Source organism: Pongo abelii, chromosome 17 (assembly GCF_028885655.2).
Source record: "Pongo abelii isolate AG06213 chromosome 17, NHGRI_mPonAbe1-v2.0_pri, whole genome shotgun sequence".
NCBI lineage: Eukaryota > Metazoa > Chordata > Mammalia > Primates > Hominidae > Pongo > Pongo abelii.
The window spans coordinates 38,462,099-38,476,602 of NC_072002.2; the positions used below are offsets into that span (position 1 = coordinate 38,462,099).

A 14,504-nucleotide genomic window follows, 5' to 3' on the forward strand; every position below is an offset into this window, starting at 1 on the left:
CATTTAAAATAATTTGACGCAAGTCTCACAACAGTTTGCTCTTCAACTGCAAAGTTGAACTACTTAATGCTGGTTATAACTCTCACATGAGGAACTTCCACAGAAATTTAAAATTTCCATTACCATGTACAGTTTACAATCCAGAAGTAGCACTTAGAGGATTATATTCCTAAAAGTACTATGCATGTCCATGTGTAATTTCCAAATTTTTTCAGATTACAGTATAATGTATTTAAAAATTCAAAAGGGTTTTATGTATCATCATGTAAATTAAAAAAACAATGTTGGCAGAGCAAGATGGCGGAATAGAAGCTTACACCCTTTGTACCCCTCATAGGAACACCAAATTTTAACAAGTATCTGCACACAGAAAAGCACCATCACAGGAACCAAAAATCAGGTGAGCAATCACAGTACCTGGTTTCATATCTCTGAAAAAGGTATTGAGGAGGGTCCAACAGACAGTCTTGAATCACCAACACCAACCCTCCCCTATCCCCTGGCAACAGCTGTACAGCATGGAGAGTATGTGCACTTGCAGAGTACACCAACTGAGGGACATTACATTGAACTCATTGCTCCTTGTCATAGTGGAGAGCAAAGCCAGGCTGGGCTCAGCCAGCACCCGCACACACAGGAGCATTTGGACCAGCCCTAGCCAGAGAATCACCCATCTCAGTGGTCAGAACTCGAGTTTGTTGGCAAGCTTCGTCACCCACGGCCAAAGTGCTCTGGGGTCCTAGGTAAACTTGAAAGGCAGTCTAGGACACATAGACCGCAATTCCTAGGCAACTTCTAATGCTGGGCTGGGCTGACAGCCAGAGGACTAGGTGGCACCTGACCTAGGAAGTCACTGGCCAAGGTGGCTAAAGGAGTGATTGCACCATCCCTCCCCCAACCCCAGGCAGCACAGCAGACAGAGTTGAAAGTGTCTCTTTCCTTCTGCTTAAGGAGAAGAGGGCAAAGAGTAGAGAGGACTTTGTCATGCATCTAGGATACCAGTTCAGCTAGCCATAGCAAGATACGACGCTGGACAGAATCGTGGGGCCCCCATTCCAGGCCTTAGCTCCCAGACAGTGTTTCCTTTTTTTTTTTTTTTTTTTTGAGATGGAGTCTCACTCCATCACCCAGGCAGGAGTGCAGTGGTATGATCTCGGCTCACTGCAACCTCTGTTTCCCAGGTTTGAGCAATTCTCGTGCCTTAGCCTCCTGAGTAGCTGGAATTACAGGTGCACGCTACCACGCCCAGCTAGTTTTATAATTTTAGTAGAGACGGGGTTTCGCCATGTTAGCCAGGCTGGTCTCGAACTCCTGACCTCAGGTGATCCACCCACCTCAGCCTCCCAAAGTCCTGGGATTATGGGCATGAGCCACTGCACCCAGCCTCCAGATGACATTTCTAGACACATCCTGGGCCAGAAGGGAACCTGCTGCCTAGAAGGAAAGGACCCAGTCCTGGCAGCATTTATCACCTGCTAACTGAAAAGCCTTTGGGCCCTGAATAACCAGCAGTAATACCAGCTACTACACTGAGGGCCTTGGGTGAACCTCGGACACTTGCTGGCTTCAGGTGATACCCAACACTTTACCAGCTGTGGTGGCTATGGTCAAAGACTCCTCTTTGAAAAAAGCAGAGGGAAAGGTAAAGGGACTTTGTCTTGCACCTTAGGTACCAGCTTGGCCACAGTGGGACAGAGCAACAAGCAGGCTCTTGGTGTCGCGGAGTCCAGGCCTAGGCTCATGGACAACACTTCTGGACCTGCCCTGGGCCAGAGGGGAACCCAATGCCCTTTAGGGTGAGTCCCAAGCCTAGTAGCATTCACCATAAGCTGATGAAAGAGCCCTTGGGCTTTAAGTGAACATCAGCAGTGGCCTGGCAGAGCTCCCCCATGGGTCAGTGGTAGTGGTGCTCACAGGGAGAGGCTCCTGTGCCTATGGAAAGGGGAGGGAAGAGTGGGAAGGACTTTACATTGGGGTTTGAGTGTCGGCTTAGCCACAGTAGAATAGGACATCAGGCAAATTTCTAAGGTTTTTGATTCCAAACCCTGACTCCCAGAAAACATCTCTGGACCTATTTGGGGCCTGGGGAAACTTGTCACCCTGAAAGGAAGAACAAAACCTGGCTGGCTTTGCCACCTGGTGACTACGTAGATCCCTGAGGTCTTGAGTGACCACAGGTGGTAGACAGGTAGTGGTTACAGCGGGCCTTAAGACCCACTGTGGTGCTGGCTTCAGGTCTAACCTAGCACAGTCTTAGTGGTGGTGGCCACACGGGTGTTTGCATCACCATACCCCCAGTTCCAGGTGGCTGAGCAAAGAGAGAGACAGACTCTATTTGTTTGGGAGAAAATAAGGAAAAAGAACAAGAATCTCTGCTGGTAATCCAGAGAATTCTTCCAGATCTTATCCAAGACCACCAAGGCAGTACCTCTACAACTATGGAGAAACCACATCATTATTGGGCTTGGGACCCAAGTCCCTTCGAATACCTGGAAAGCCTTCTCTAGAAGGACAGGCACAAACAAGCCTAGACTGTGAAAACTACAATAAATACCTAACTCTTCAATGCCCAGACACCAAAGAACATCGGGAAGCATCAAGGTCATCCAGGAAAACATGACCTCACCAAATGAACTAAATAAGGCAGCAGGGACCGATCCTGGAGAAAGAGGGACACGTGACATTTCAGAGTGAATTCATTTTGAGGAAACTCAAAAAATTCAAAATAACACAGAGAAAGAACTCAGAAGTCTACCAGATAAATTTAACCAAGAGATTGAAATAATTAAAAAGAATCAAGCAGAAATTCTAGAGTTGAAAAATGCAACTCACATACTGAGAAATGCATCAGAATCACTTAACAGCAGAATGGAACAAGTAGAAGAAAGAATTAGCGAGCTGAAGACAGGCTACTTAAAAGTACATTCAGAGGAGACAAAAAAGAATAAAAAATGATGAAGCATGCCTACAAGATCTAGAAAACAGCCTCAAAAGGGAAAATCTCAGCGTTACTGGCCCTAAAGAGGGGGTAGAGAAAGAGGGGTAGAAAGTTTATGCAAATGGATAATATCAGAGAACTTCCCAAACCTTAAGAAAGAGATCAACATTCAAGTACAAGAAGTTTATAGGACACCAAGCAGATTTAACCCAAAGAAGACGACCTCATGGCATCTAAGAATCAAACTCCCAAAGGTCAAGGATAAAGAAAGAATCCCAAAAGCAGCAACAGAAAAGAAACAAATAACATTCAGTGGAGCTCCAATATGTCTGGCAGCGGGCTTTTCAGTGGAAATCTTACAGGCCAGGAGAGAGTGGTGTGATACATTTAAAGTGCTGAAGGAAAAAAACTCTTACTCTAGGATAGTATATCTTGCAGAAAATATCCTTCAAACATGAAGGAGAAAAAAAGGCCTTCCCAGAAAAAAAAAAAAAATGCTGAGGGATTTCATCAACACCAGACATGTCCTACAAGAAATGCTGAGAGGAGGTCTTTAATCTGAAAAAGGACATTAACAAGCAATAAAAAGTCATCTGAAGGTACAAAACTTGCTGGTAATAGTAAGCACACAGAAAAACACAGAATATTATAACACTATAATTGTGGTGTGTAAACTACACCTAGTTAGAAAGGCTAAATGATGAACCAATCAAAAATAATTAACAACTTTTCAAGACATAGACAGTATAAGACATAAAAAGGAACAAAAAAAGGTAAAAAGCTGGGAGAATGAAGTTAAAGTGTAGAGTTTTTATTAGTTTTCTTTTTGCGTGTTTGTTTATGCAATCAGCATTAAGTTGTCATCAGTTTAAAATAATGGGTTATAAGACAGTATTTGCAAGCCTCACAGTAGCCTCAAATCGAAAAACATACAATACACAAAAAATAAAAAGCAAGAAATTAAATCATACCACCAGAGAAAAGCAGCTTCACTAAAAGGAAGACAGGAAGGAAAGAAAGGAGGAAGAGAAGGCTGCAAAACAATTAGAAAACAAGTAACAAAACAACAGGAGTAAATCCCTACTCATCAATAATAACATTGAATGTAAATGGAATAAACTCTCCAATGAAAAGACATAGTGGGGGGCTGAATGGATGAAAAAAACAAGACCCCACAATCTGTTGCCTACAGGAAATGCTTTTCACCTATAAAGGTACACATCATAGACTGAAAACGAAGGGATAGAAAAAGATATTTCCATGTCAGTGGAAACCAAAAAAAGAGCAGGAGTAGCTATAATTATATCAGACAAAACAGATTTCAAGAAAAAAACTGTAAGAGACAAAGAAGGTCATTATATAATGATAAACAAGTAAATCCAGCAGCAAGATATAATAATTGTGTAACCGCCCAATGGGCTCACCTTGCCTGCTGCCTAGACAGAACTGATTTAGCAAAACAAGGGAACTGCAATGGAGAAAGAGTAATTCACACAGAGCTGGCTGTGTGGGAGACCAGAGTTTTATTATTACTCAAATCAGTCTCTCTAGCATTTGCAGATCAGAGATTTTAAGGATAATGTGGCTTGTAAGGGCTTGGGTAGTGGTGAGTGCTGATTGGTCAGGTTGAAGATGGAATCATAGTGGGTTCAAGTGAGGTTTTCTCGCTGTCTTTCCCGGGGTGGGATGGCAGAACTGGTTGAGCCAGATTGCTGGTCTCCTTGGTATCGGCTGATCCATCCAATGGAGGGTCTACAAAATATCTCAAGCACTGATCTTAGGTTTTACAATGCTGATGTTATCCCCAAGAGGAATTTGGGGAGGTTCAGACTCTTGGAGCCAGAGGCTGCATGACCCCTAAACTTTAATTTCTAATCTTGTAGCTAATTTGTTAGTCTTGCAAGGGCAGACTGGTCTCAAGGCAAAAAGGGGGTCTTTTCGGGAAAAGGCTGTTATCAGTTTTGTTTCAGAATCAAGCCATGAGCTGAATTCCTTCCCAAAGTTAGTCTGACCTATGCCCAGGAATGAAAAAGCACACCTTAAAGGTTAGAAGCAAGATGGGGTTGGTTACGTCTTATTTCACTGTCATCATTTCCTCAGTTATAATTTTGTAAAGGCAGTTTCTATAGTAAATATATATGCACCCAATGCTGGAGCACCAGATATATAAAGCAAATATTATTAGAGCTAAAGACAGAGACAGACCTAAATACAATAACTGCCGGAGGCCACAACACCCCATTTTCAGCATTGGACAGATCCCCCAGACAGAAAATCAACAAAGAAACATCAGACTTAATCTGCACTATAGAACAAACAGACCTAATAGATATTTACCGAACATTTCATCCAATGGCTACAGAATACACATTCTTTTCCTCAGTACATGTATCATTCTCAAAGACAGACCATATGTTAGGCCACAAAACAAGTCTTGCATCTTTTCTGATCAAAATGGAATAAAACTAGAAATCAATGGAAATCAAACAATATGCTCCTGAATGACCAGTGGGTCAATGAGGCAATTAAGAAGGAAATTGAAAAATTTCTTGAAACAAATGATAAGAGAAACACAACATACCAAAACCTATGAGATACGGCGAAAGCAGTACTAAGAGAGAAATTTACAGCTCTAAGTGCCACCATCAAAAAAAAAAAAAAGGAAAACTTCAAACAAATAACCTAAAGATTCATCTTAAAGAACTAGAAAAGCAGGAGCAAAACAAATCAGTAGAAGAAATAATAACTCAGTAGAATAAATCAACAGAAGAAATAATAAAGATCAGAGCAGAAATAAATGAAACTTAAGTGAGGAAAATACAAACGATCAATGAAACAAAAAGATGGTTTTTTGAAAAGATAAACAAAACTGACAAATCTTTAGCCAGACTAACAAAGAAAAAAAGGGAGAAAACCTAAATAAATAAAATCAGGGGTGTAAAAGGAAACATTGCAATGGATACCACAGAAATCCAAAGGATCATTAGTGGCTACTATAAGCAACTATGTGCCAATAAATTGGAAAATCTAGAGGAAATGGATAAATTCTTAGACATACTGAACCATGAAGAAATTGAAAACCTGAATAGATCAATAACAAGTATTGAGATAGAAGCCATAACAAAAAGTCTCCCAGTAAAGAAAAGCCTGAGACCTGAAGGCTTCACTGCTGAATTCTACCAAACATTTAAAGGAGAATATCAATCGTACTCAAACTATTCCACAAAATAGAGAAGGGAATACTTCCAAATTCATTGCATTACAGCCGTGAAAGGTAAATAAATCTTGGGACCCCCAAATTACTAAGCTAAGGGGAAAAGTCAAGCTGGGAACTGCTTAGAGCCAGCCTGCCTCCCACTCTATTCAAAGTGTCCCCTCTCCTCACTAAGGTAAACGCATAATTGATTTCTCCTTTGGAGAGGCTAATCAGAAACTCAAAAGAATGAAACCATTTGTCTCTTATCTACCTATGACCTGGAAGCCTCTTCCCTCCTTCCAGTCTTCCCACCTTTCCAGACTGAACCAATGTTCATCTTACATATGTTGATTCATGTCTCAAGTCTCCCTAAAATGTATAAAACCAAACTGTGCTCTGACCACCTTCAGGCACATCTTGTCAGAACTTCCTGAGGCTGTGTCATGGGTGCACGTTCTCAAATTTGGCAAAATAAACTTTCTAATTTATTTATTTATTTATTTATTTAGAGATGGAGTCTCGCTCTGTTGCCCAGGCTGGAGTGCAGTGGTGCGCTCTCTGCTCACTGCAACCTCTGCCTCCCAAGTAGTTGGGCATGATTCCCCAACTCCCCAAGTAGTTGGGTTCAAGTGATTCTCCTGCCTCAGCCCCCCAAGTAGTTGGGATTACAGGCGTGCGCCACCACACCTGGCTGATTTTTGTATTTTTAGTAGAGACGGGGTTTTGCCATGTTGGCCAGGCTGGTCTCGAACTCCTAGCCTCAAGTGATCCGCCCACTTCAGCCTCCCAAAGTGCTGAGATTACAGGCGTGAGCTACCATGCCTGGTAAAACTTTCTAAATTAACTGAGACCTGTCTCAGATTTTTGAATCCACATGTTGATATCAAAACCAAAGACACATCACAAAAAGAAAACTACAGGCCAATATTCATTCTCTGATGAATACTGATGCATAAATCCTTGACAAAACACTAGCAAACTGAATTCAACAATATGTTAAAAAGATCATTCGTCATAAACAAGTGGGATTTATCTCAGGGATGGTGCAACATGTGCAAATCAATCAGTGTGATACATCATATCAACAGAACTGATGAAAAAAACCATATGACCATTTCAACTGATGCTGAAAATGTATTTGATAAAATTCAACATCCCTTTATGACAAAAACCCTCAAAAAACTGGGTATAGAAGGAATACACCTCAACATAACAAAAGCCTTAACAGACCCACAGCTAGTATCATACTAAATGAGGAAAAACTGATAGACTTTCCCTTAAGATATGGAACACAACAAATGTTCACTTTCACCACTATTATACAACATTAGTCCTAGCTAGAGCAATCAGACAATAGAAAGAAATAAAGGGTATCCAAACTGGAAAGGAAGAAGTCAAATTATCCTTGTTTGCAGATGATATGAACTTTTGTTTGGAAAAACCTAGAGACTACACCAAAAAACTATTAGAGCTGATAAACAAATTCAGTAAAGTTGCAGGATACAAGGTCAACATACAAAAATCAGTAGCATTTCTACATGCCAAAAGTGAATATCTGAAAAAGAAACTTAAAAAGTAATACCATTTACAATAGCCACACATAAAATTAAATACCTAGGAATTAAGTTAACCAAAGAAGTGAAAGATCTTTATGGTGAAAACTGTAAAACACTGATGAAAGAAACTGGAGAGGATGCAAAAAAAAAAAAAAAAAAGAAAGATATTCCACGTTCATGGACTGGGAAATGAGTACTGTTAAAATGTCCATACTATTCAAAGCAATCTACAGATTCAATGCTATCCCTATCAAAATGTCAATGACATTCTTCACAGAAATAGAAAAATACAATTTTAGAATTTATGTGGAACCACAGGGGACCCAAAATAGCCAAAAGTATCCCGAGCAAAAAGAACTAAACTGGAGGAATCATATTACCTGACTTCAAATTACAGTACAGAGCTACAGTAACCAAAACAGCATGGTACTGGCATAAAAACAGACACATAGACCAATGGAATGGAATACAGAACCCAGAAACACATCCTCACACTCACAGTGAACTAATTTTCAGCAAAGGTACCAAGAACATATATTGGAGAAAAGACAGTCTCTTCAATAAGTGGTACTGGAAAAACTGGATATCCATATGCGAAAGAAAGAAACTAGACCCCTATCTCTTGCCATATACAAAAATCAAATCAAGATGGATTAAGGACTTAAATCTAAGACCTCAGACTATGAAACTACTACAAGGAAACACTGGGGAAACTCTCCAGGACATTGGTCTGGGCAAAGATTTCTTAGTAATACCCCACAAGCACAGACAACCAAAGAAAAAATGGACAAATGGAAACACATGAAGTTAAAAAGCTTCTGCACAGCAAAGGATACAATCAACAAAATGAAGAGACAACCCACAAAATTATAAAAAAAATTTGCAAACTACCCACCTGACAAGGGATGAATACACAGAATATATAAGGAGCTCAAACAACTCTACAGGAAAAAAATCTAATAATGCTATTAAAACATGAGTCAAAGATTTGAACAGATATTTCTCAAAAGAAGACATACAAATGGAAAACAGGCATATGAAAAGGCGCTCAACATCACTGATTAGAGAAATGCAAATCAAACTATGATGAGGTATCATCTCATCCCAGTTAAAATAGCTTATCTCCAAAAGACAGGCAGTAACAAATGCTGGTGAGGATGTGGAGAAAGGGGAACACTGTTGGTGAGAACGCAAATTAGTGCAACCACTATGAAGAACAGTTTGGAGGTTTCTCAAAAAACTAAACATAAAGCTACCCCATACGACCCAGCAATCCCACTGCTAGTTATATTCCCAAAAAAAGGAAAAGCAGTATACGGAAGAGATATCTGCACTCCCATGTTTGCTGTGGCACTGTTCACAATAGCCAAGATTTGGAAGCAACCTACGTGTCCATCAACAGATGGATAAAGAAAATGTGGTACTTAACACACAATGGAATACCATCCAGCCATAAAAAAAAGAACAAGATCCTATCATTTGCAACAACATGGATGGAACTGGATGTTGTCATTATGTTAAACGAAATAAGCCAGGCACAGAAAGACAAACATTGCATGTTCTCACTTATTTGTGGGAATTACAAATCAAAACAATTGAACACATGGAGATAGAGAGGAGAAGGCTGGTTACCAGAGGTTGAGAAGGGTAGTAGGGCAGGGTGGGGGGAATGTGGAGACGGTTAATGGATGCAAAATAAAAAAATAGGAAGAAGGAATAATACCTGATGTTTGATAGCACAACAGGGTGACTATAGTCAAAATAATTTAATTGCACACTTTATAATTGGATTGTTTATAGCACAAAGGATAAATGCTTGAGGGAATGGCTATCCCATTTTCCATGTGATTATTACGCACTGTATGCCTGCATCAAAATATCTCATGTATCCCTTATATACATCTATGTACTCACAAAAATTAAAAATTAAGAAAGAACAGAATGCTAAATTGCCTCATAGTGGTAGATATTAAATATATTGCCAATATATTTTGAGGTAATATAATAAATCAGTGTAAGCTATATAAAAATAGTAAAATTCTAAATCAACCTACTTGCTAAAATTCTGTAATTTTTTAAAGTCTATTTTTAAAATTACATTTTTTTTTTTTTTTTAATTGAGACAGAGTCTTGCTCTGTCGCCAGGCTGGAGCGCAATGGCAGGATCTCGGCTCACCGCAAGCTCCACTTTCCGGGTTCATGCCATTCTCCTGCCTCGGCCTCCCGAGTAGTGGGACTATAGGTGCCCGCCACTGCGCCCGGCTAATTTTTTGTATTTTTAGTAGAGATGGGGTTTCACCGTGGTCTCGATCTCCTGACCTCGTGATCCGCCCACCTCGGCCTCCCAAAGTGCTGGGATTACAGGCATGAGCCACCACGCCTGGCCTAAAATTACATCTTTTTAACTCCGTATTAAATATTTGTGCACAATTGTATCCTAGTACCTGGAATGGTCCCTGGAACGTGCTCTACTTAATCAGGATTTCCAAGAATGAACAAGGCTTGTGCCTTGTGACAGAGACTGCTAATTTCTCCCAATAGCTATTTCTCCCCTTTGTCATTAGTAAGCCCCAAGTTTTACCTTTTGCCCTCCAGCTAACAGACCATACTTCTCCATCTCTCTGTCAGCTATAGACAAATGACTAAGTTCTGGCCAAGAAGAATGGAAATATTGTGCAAAGGATAGTAGAAGTAATTAAAGGGAAGGGTATACCCCTTTTTCTGCCCCTTCCTCCTTCCTGCTGATGAAAATTTGACAGTAGGAACAGCCCCTAACACCTGAAACTGCCATACAGGCCCGGACTGCCCGCCTCTCATTTTCTTCACAGTGAAAGAAATATAAATCTCTAATTTAAGCTAATGTTATCAGGTTTGGGGTTTTTTGCTTGTTAGATGGTAATACACTGATACATGTAATGTTTTTATAAAGCACCACAGACTATTCTGATGTGGCTTTTGGATAAAAAGTAATTTAGAGACATTTCAGTTTCGTTAAAAAAAAACACACACACCAAAAGTACAAACAACAAAAATTTAAAACTTTGATGCATAAAGGAACACTATCAACAAAGTAAAAAGACAACCTAAGAAATGGAGGGAAGTATTTGCAAGTCATATATCTAACAAGGGTCTAGTATCTAGAATATATACACAATCACGTAAAGAACTCTACGCTCGGCGATAAGATGACAAACAATCCAATTAAAAAATGGGCAAAGGACTCAGACATTTCTCCAAAAAAGACAGCCCATAAGCACATGAAAAGATGAGTTCAACAGGTGAATGCAAATCATAATCACAATGAGATACCACTTCACACCTACTAGAATGGCTATAATTTTTTTTTAAAAAAAGAAAATAAGTGTTCAGAAGAATGTGGGGAAAGTGGAACTTTGCATATTGCTGATGGGAATGTAAAATGTCAGCCACTGTGGAAAGCGGTATGGTGGTTCTTTACAATGTTAAACATAGAACCACCATATAACCCAGGAATCCTACTTTTAGGTATATACCCAAAAGAATTGAATACAAATGCTCAAATACTTGCAAAAACATTCACAGCATTACTATTTGCAATAGCCAAAAGGTAGAAACAGCCCAAATGCCCATAAATGGATGTACAGATACAATGTGATATATACATACCATACTTCTTAGCCATCAAAGGCAAAGTGCTTATACATGCTACAATGCGCATGAACCTCAAAAACATTAGGCTAAGGGAGAAAGCCAGACATAGAAGCTCACATATTGTATACTTCCATTTACATGAAATGTTCAAGACAGGCAAATCCATAGAGAAGAAGCAGATTCGTGGTTTTCAGGGACTGGGGATGGGGTAGCAGACAGACAGGGAGTATTTAATGGGTACAGGGTTCCTTGTGGAATGATGAAAATGTTTTGGAATAAGACAGAGGTGATAACTGCACACTGTGAATGTATTAATGCCACTGAATTGTATGCTCAAAAGAGTGAATTTTATGTATGTGAATTCTATCGCATTTTTCCCCAAGGTTTAAAAGAACTCAAAAAAAAAAAAAAAAGACAAACATGCATTTATCATATGACCTGGCCATTCTACTAGATATTTACATAAGAAAAATAAAAGCTTATGTCCACATGAATACTTGTATATACAAATATTCATAGCTTTATTTATAATAGCCCCAAACTGGAAACAACCTAAATATCCATCAACATGTGAATGGATAAACTGTGGTACAGCCACAAAATGGAATATCATTTAGCAATAAAAAGGAGTTAACTACTGATACATTCAACAACATGGATGAACCTCAAAATAACTATGCTGAGTTAAAGAAGCCAGAACCCACCCCCAAAAGTGCATACGGTATGATTCCATTACTATAAAATTTTAGAAAATTCCTGCCAATGTCTAGTGATAAAAAGCTGATCAATACTTGCCTGTGGATGGGGGTGGAAGAAAGAATAAGGGGTATTACAAAGAGGCAGTAAGGAACTTTTGGAAGGAATAGAAGTATTCCTTATCTTGATTGTGGTGACAGTTTCACTAGTGCAAGCACATGTCAAAATTCATTCAATAACAGTTTAAATACGTGGAGTTTATTGTACATCAATTATACGTCAATAAAGCTATAAAAATGATAGCACTCAGCAATAGAAAGGGCATAGTAAAAAAAACCACTCATATATTGACAATGGAAGTTAAAACGATAATACATTTCATATGCAGCCTTAAAAACATTTTTGGGCTGGACATGATGGCTCACACCCATAATCCCAGCACTCTGGGAGGCTGAGACGGGCAGATTACTTGAGCCCAGGGGTTTGAGACCAGCTTGGGCAACAGGGGAAAACTCCATCTCTACAAAAAATACAAAAATGAGCCGGGTGTGGTGGTGCATGCCTGTGGTCCCAGCTATGAGGAAGGCTGAGTTGGGATGATCATCTGACCCAGGGAAGTTAAGGCTGCAGTGAGCTGAGACCTCTGCAGTGAGCCGAGATCATGCCACTGCACTCCAGCCTGGGCGACAGAGCAAGACTTTGTCTCAAAAAATAAAAAATAAAAAATTTTTTCAAAGAATAGGTGTTTTTCAAAGAAAAATACTCACTCTGATATTACTGAAAATGATGTAAGATATTAAACAGCAATATGCATTGTATTTGTGTTTGCACACTCATATGAATAAGCTAAGACACACCAAAATCCTGCTGGTGGTTGCTGGGACCTGGTTTTCATATTCTTCTCTATAAGCTCTAAAATAGCTTTCTGTATACTCCTGTATATCTTCCATATATATCTCACAATTCTATAATTAGCAAAATATTTTAAAATATGCATACTTAGGAACTGATAATTGCATCATCAAATTTTGCATCAGATTGGCAATGCATCAGATGCAAAACGATGTTTGCAAGGTCCTCTTAAATACTGCAGAACATATGACTTTCTCAGATGTCTGGTATGGGAGCCCAATCTGAGAATTTAAGCACACTCCTGCCTCATCACGGTTGCAAAGCTTCGACCTAAAAATAGGTTGCTCTTACATAATCACTAGCCACAGATTTGTATATTTCACATATCCTCAAAATAAACAGTTTTTTTTTTTTTAAGATACGCCACCAGAGGTAAATAATCATTTTTAAAAGCAGGGAAGTTTAATCATAATCTAAACAAATCTTGTTTTCAGAAGTTATTCAGGGGCTCTGCAATTGATAGTTTTGCTGATGAAAATAACTAGAAAACAGTTATATGTAACAGAAGTAACACCATAGCAACTAATTGTTTAAATAAACTTTATTTGAATCATATACAATACCTTTAAGTGTATGATTCAGTAAGCTTTTACAAATATATACACCATGTAACTAGCACCACCATCAAGATACAGGACATTTCCATTACCTCTCTCCCCCAAGTTCTCATGTGCCCCTTTCACGGTCACTCTCCCCCTTCTCTCCACCCCCTGCCCAGGCAACCACTGCTCTGACTTCAATAACCATGGTTTAGGTTTGTCTGTTTTTGAACTTCAAATAAATGGAATCATGCAGGATGTGTACTCTTTTGTATCTCGCTTTTTTTACTAGTATAATGTTCTTTAGATTCATCCATGTTTTTGCAACTACAAGCAGTTCTTTCCTTTTTACAAAGGACTATTCCACTGTACATTTATTCCATGATTTCCAGCTCCGCTTTTTACATGCCTTCAGCTCTGTCTCTGAAAATAGCTTTCTGTATATGGTAAACATTGTTAAGCCCAGAAAGACAATCACTTTGCTTTTTTAGAATTTTGATATTTTATTCTGTTTTGACAAGTGTTTTCACGGTTCTCAAACTGAGGTAAAAAATTTAAATGTGCTGGAATCACAACTTAGGAGGTTATATGTCTATCTGAAGAAAACACTGCAAATATGTTAAAGCAGTGCTTCCCAAGTTTTGTCAGTATGTATGTTTACTTTACACCAGGTGCTGTGCTAAGTACATGCTGTACTAGCTCATATGATCCTCCCCACCCACAATCTTGTGAGGTTTGCCACTGAACAACACACTTAAAAATGGTTACGATGGTAAATCATATGTATATTTTACCAAAAGCAGAAAACAATAAAACTTTTTCCTCCAAATATTGGACTAAAATATATAGTTAGGATGACTCATATTAACACACCAACAAAACCCTAATACACTGCGATTGCAATATTTGCCATGTATTTTTACTTGGGTCCTCGACATTATCTATAACAAAGTCACTATCAAAATGTATATATTCTTAACACAAAACCATAGCATAAGGTAAAAATATACTCCCAACACTTCATTTTTTTGAAACGG

The 14,504-nt window shown here is 39.1% G+C and overlaps 2 protein-coding genes across 2 annotated transcripts in view; both read right to left on the minus strand.

Annotated features, from left to right (window-relative positions):
- OSBPL1A (oxysterol binding protein-like 1A) overlaps positions 1–14,504 on the minus strand; it is a 110,505-nt gene that overhangs the window by 87,928 nt on the left and 8,073 nt on the right.
- DKFZP469O0726 (protein) overlaps positions 1–14,504 on the minus strand; it is a 224,864-nt gene that overhangs the window by 79,533 nt on the left and 130,827 nt on the right.